Raw genomic sequence first — 6,000 nt, 5'->3', positions numbered from 1 at the left:
CACCCCCACCCCCACCGGCGACCTCCCTTACCCCATCACCGCAGGACCCGTCCTCGCCTCCCGCCACCGCCCCTCTTCCTCGTATTCCCCGGGCACCGACGCTGCCCCTGCCTCTCAGGAGGATAGAGGAAGGCCCCCGCCGCCGCCACGCTCCTCCATCTCTGAGGCCATGGAAGGGGCGGGAGGGCCCGTGGCCGTGGATCTACTGGGAGCAGCCGTTCCCCTGCGAGAAGAAGGTGAGGAGGACGCTCCCCCATAGCTGCTGTATCTTGTTTCGCTTCTCAATTCGGTGGTAGTAACTGCTCCAGAGCTTCACGCAGATGCGACGGGGGCTAGGGACAGCTGCCGGTCTCCGGCGCGCTCTCCTAGGAGTTCGTTTGGTTTGCGAGCTTGAAACCGCGCGTAGTTCGTACTTGGTGGTGGTAGCTTTGCTTAGGGTGGTTGGATTGCTGCTGATTGGGCGCAGCAACAGGGCGCATTCATGCTACTAGTTCTTCCTTCCCCCAATTGCAGTGGTTGAAATTGGGGAAAACCTGGGTTGCTGTTCAATGTCGACAGGGAGGACCAACTGCACTGCGCATTCGTGCTAACCACCCCAAACCCCCACAATTTTAGTGTCTGAGCCGGGGAACCAGACAGGGGTTTGTGTCCAGGGTTCTGCTTTTAGATCCCGAGTGCCAATGTAGTTTATGATAGTGTGGTTGCAGTTTGCTGCTTATGTATTCCATCTGTTTATTTTGGAATGTCGAATGTTCCCCAGGCAGTGGGTGCTAAGCTGCTTCTGATGGCGGACCGCAATCCATGTGTTATATTTAGCATATTGAAATTCAATGTCGCCTTCTCACGTTAAATTGCTGTACCTTTTTGGCACAAGTATATGTAGTCCCCGTTGGTAACTAGAAAAATCATGTAGTACATGAGTGGGAATTGCTACTCCATGTTTGTACATATCATATTTGCATACTAGTCATGTTCCCAGGGTTTTTAATCGCTTCTGACAGAGAAATGCACCTTTGATCTGTGATGATATCCTTTAGCATGCCTGGCTGTTAGTTCTAGCAATGTCAGAACTCAGAAGCAATACGCTGAAGGATACATTTTATGTCTCTGTTAGATGGCGTGTCCTAGATGCTCTTGTCACTAATTTTAATACTACTACTGGTACTAGTACTTGTAGTCGATGGATGGAACTGCACGTTCCTCTGCGTTGTCGATGCAATTTCCCGGCCGCGAGTGCTGCTTCTTGTATTTTTCTGCCAAGTCCTCTAGACGCACAGAAGCTACTTGTAGTCACTGGACAATAGACTCTGTTGTATTTAGGAATTAGTTGTGATTACTAGTTAGATTCAATGTTTCTCGCCATCGAATAGAACTATGAACCACTTTGATATCTTATCTTAAAATGTTTTATTTGTGCCTCCTAATTGATTACTAGTGTTTCCTGGTTAGCACTGATGTTCTAAAACGTCTTATATTCGTTCACAGAGGGACGGCACCCACCACCGCTGCCTCTGGGGCAAGATCACCCGCCCGCACGGCAACTCCGGCGTCGTCCGCGCCCAGTTCAAGTCCAACCTCCCCGCCGAGTCCATGGTCAGTGCCTGCCCGCCCTTAGTTTTCTCGATGGTGCTTTTTTGCTGAGGCTGTTTGTTGCTTTGCGTTGTGTGCAGGGGCGCAAGGTCAGAGTGTTCATGTACCCGAGCAGCATCTAAAGTTAGCATCTGCTGCACTATCGCTGATGATGTTTGTTTAAGGCTGTTGCTTTGCTTTATGTGATTTTACTCTAGCATGTGTGTTGCATTTTGTCCTGCGCCTTGAGAATGACTAGGATTTATGTTATAGAATTCCAAGTGTAGTCGCAATATATAACATGCCTAAAGTATATGGACTTGTGCAGTGTGTCCATCGAGAGTAGATAGACTATTTCTTTCATGATTCATCTATATATGCTGCTCTTATATGCAAGTTTGTATCTGGATGTCTTATGCATGACAGAAGTTTGTGAAATGCAATGTTTTTCTGTTGTGGTCTGTTTGATGGGGATTGATGCACATGTAGGTCATATCTCTGTGTGTTCGGACCGAGGGAACAACACTAGCTTATTAGCTTACTTTTCATCAAATACTAGTATTAGTTGAGATGTAGATGGACTGTTTCTTTCACGATTTTATCGATATACAGTTGTTTACATGTTTTTTATCTAGATGTCTTATACATGACAGAAGCTTGTGAATCGAAATGTTTCTTTTGTGGTATGTCCGATGAGGATCGATGCATGTGTGGATCATATCCCTGTGTGTTTTGGATCTAAGAACTAGCTTATTAGCATACCTTTTTATCAAGTACAACTAATTTAGGTGTAGATGGACTATTTCTTGCATGATTCATCAATATGCAGATATTCTGCTGTTACATGCATGCTTGTATATGGATGTCTATTGGTGTATATGGACTATTTCTTTCAAGATCCATCAATATGCAGTTATATACATGTTTGTATCTGGATGTTTATATTACATCATGAGGTTTTCTACAAATTAGTAAGGTAGTGGTTTCAGCTGCTGCATTGTTGCTTATATTTGATACTACACAATGTGACCGGAGTTTATTGTGATTTGCAGAAGATAGAATCTGGATGCAATTGCTTTGATATTCCTGTTTGGCCCCCAGGCATGCTCATGAAGTACAATGAGGTGTCCTCATCTAACTATTTCGCCAATGGGTAAGCCTCACTGCCAATCTTTCAAGTAGTAGTAGTACGGTGTCGCAATCATCTCTGTTTGTATATAAGTACGCCACTGTTGAGGTTTAGCAATCTCTGTTATGGTGTTGATATGAATCATGCTTTTCTGTGTGTGACAGCGAACTGGCTACCCTCGTGTAGTTGAGCAATTAGTATCCATACATGCCCAGTGCATGCCTAAATCCTGAGTTTTATTTTTAAACACCTCTCCATATATGTGCAGTGCCTATTGTAATTGTCAAGTGTGAATTCTGTATATGAGGTGTGTTCTCCTTGTAGTAATTTCTAGTAGCCTGCTTGTTATGTGTAGAGTGCACAACACATTATGTGTATTGAGGATGAAATGGTCAGAGTATGGCATTTTTAATTTAACTTACTTTTTGGTGTTGAGCTGTCGATAAATTGGTGTTGGTACCATGATGCTTGAATTGTTATTTTCTTTTGGTAAATGAACTGCTGCTTTGGTGCATAGATGTATCTTCACGAGTCACAAAACTCCTGACATGTAGGCGACTGGAGCGCACCAGAAGCATTGACAACGACTCAGTCCTCGGCGCAGCCCTCTGCTAGAGCGGTGCGTCCCCTCTCTGTTCTCCCAGCCACCCCTAAGTTTTGGATTTGGATCGTTTCTGTGAACTCTAGCCATGCTCACTTGTAAATCTGGTTTGATGTTTAAACCGTGACTTATGATAATCTTGTTTCATCGCCTTCCAGGGACAACATATATATGCTCAATACACTCTACTTGTTTTCCTGTATAGTTTTCTTACTTGTTTTCCTTTATGCGTTCACTCTTTTTCAGGAGCTCCAAGCATAATTTTTTTCCTTTATGTTCACTCTTTTACAGGAGCTCCAGTCCTAATTTTTCTGAGTGTGAAGCCGTGAAGCCAAGTGCGAAGCAGTGAATGCTGGAGAGAGATGATGCTGGAGAGATGCCCTTCCTGTAGGTCTACACATAAGCGGAAGTTCCTGGGTATACAAGATTCGATGGTTAAACTGGTTGATGTGATGTGAATGAGTGTATGGAAACTGGTTGTGTGATGTGAATGAGTGTATGTAGTTTCACATGTTCTATTCTGTATAGCATATTTTAATAAACTTATTTTAGCTGTTATTTGAAGATTTTCATACGCTTTCTCTCTTCTGTTTGTTTGATATATATATATATATGTGTGTGTGTGTGTGTGTGTGTGTGTATTGCTTATTAATAAGTTGTGAAAAATCTGACATTTGGGACCCATCTGTAAACTGGAGTTGGAAAAAAAGCTGGAAATAAAAAATAAATATTTGACTGCAAAATGTTGTGCGCTAGAAAATAAAAAGGCCAAATTGTAAGCCAGGCCCATGTAGCTAACCAAAATTAACATAAAATACATATATTAAAAGGGCTTGCCTAAAAAAATACATGGGCCGAATTACTGGGTCAGACCCATGTAGCTAATAAAAGCACAGGAAAAAAATACATTAAAAAGGCCGAATTGTTGGGCTAGGCCCATGTAGAAAATCGAATTGGACCGAGCTGAATCTTGTGCCACGTCAGATTGCCACGCCGGATGCCTACGTGGCCTGGGGAGGTTGCTAGTGACCAAAACGCCACAGTAGATGTATTTTGGTCATAAATGTCTTCGACCATTCTAGAAGAAAGGTCGCTATAGTCAGTTTATGACGGCCAGCTTTTGACCTTATGTTTTTGGTCACAAAAAGGTCACAAATGGAAATTTGTGACCATTCAGTGACCAATAGTGGTGGTCACAAGTTGACATATTTCTTGTAGTGGCTCCCAAGTAGCCTCCTCCTCCGGAAGGCCTGCCCACTGAACAAGGACGAACCAGACGCCACAACGGAGCTGTGCCTGCAACACCTTTGCCGGCTCTGGAAGAATGCGACCATCGGCGGTTGGCGGAAGCGCCGGCGGAGCCGCCGGTGGCTCGCCACGAAAAGGCTTGAGCAGCCCCACATGGAAGACGTTGTGGATGCGAGCGCGGGATGGAAGCTGAAGATGATAGGCCACCTTCCCAATGCGCTCCAAGATAGGGAAGGGCCCGGCGTAGCGAGGCCCCAGCTTGTGCTTGGCGCACGGGTCAAGCGACTGCGTAGAGCAGCGGAGAAGACGCAGCCACACCCAGTCACCCACCGCGAACTCCGCCTCGTGGTGATGATCGTCGTAGTAATGCTTGGCCAGCTGCTGGGCCTGAAGGAGACGCTGACGGACCTCAGCAAGCATCTCGTCACGGGTGCGGATAAGGTCACCCGCAACCGCTGTCCGAGCCGTCTCCGGGTCCACCGGTAGTATAGGCGGGGGTGGTTGACCATAGACCACCTCAAACGGCATAGCGCGCAGGGCGGAGTGATAGGAGGTGTTGTAGCAGTACTCTGCCCAAGAGAGCCAGTCCACCCAAGCGCGAGGACGATCACCTATCACACAACGCAAATACATGGCAATGACCTTGTTAACCACCTCGGACTGACCGTCTATCTGAGGATGGAACGTCGTACTCAGGCGGAGCTGGACACCCACCATCCTGAAGAGGTCACGCCAGACATGGCCCGCGAACACTGGGTCCCGATCACTGACGATCGAAGCAGGGAACCCGTGTAGACGGACAATGCCGTCGAAGAAGGCCCGGGCCATGGACGGCGCCGTGTACGGATGGCCGAGCGCGATGAAGTGGGCGTACTTGGAGAAGCGGTCGACCACCGTGAGGATGACCGACTTGCCGCCCACCTTGGGAAGGCCCTCGATGAAGTCCATGGAGATATCCGCCCAGACCTGAGACGGCACCTCCAAGGGCTGAAGTAACCCAGCCGGCCGCAGGGTCTCTGTCTTGTTGCGCTAGCATGTCTGACAAGACCGAACCCAGTCGCGGACCAGGGCGCGATCGCCAGGGATGTAGAAGTCGGCGCGAAGACGATGGAGGATTTTCTGCACACCCTCATGACCTGCCGAGTAGGCGAGCTGTAACACCTGGTGATGGAGATCATCATGCGCCGGAACAAAGATCCGGCGCCCATGGAGAAGCAGTCCGTCAGAGAAGCGCCACGGCTCCTCCAGGTCACTGGCCGTGAGCTGCTGCCGAAGAAGGACGACGTCGTTGGCCGTCGCAGTTGCGCGGCGGATGTCGGCGAAGAGACCGAACGTCGGCCCGGAGCGGATGCACAGGACCGCCCCGGCGGACTCGTCGACGGAGGCGATGTCAGAGTCGCAACGGGACATCACGTCGGCCACTGTGTTAAGGTGGCCCGGCTGATACTCGACG

The sequence above is a fragment of the Triticum aestivum genome, chromosome 2A (assembly GCF_018294505.1).
Source record: "Triticum aestivum cultivar Chinese Spring chromosome 2A, IWGSC CS RefSeq v2.1, whole genome shotgun sequence".
NCBI classification, from domain to species: domain Eukaryota; kingdom Viridiplantae; phylum Streptophyta; class Magnoliopsida; order Poales; family Poaceae; genus Triticum; species Triticum aestivum.
Note: the sequence above shows the minus strand (reverse complement) of the source record.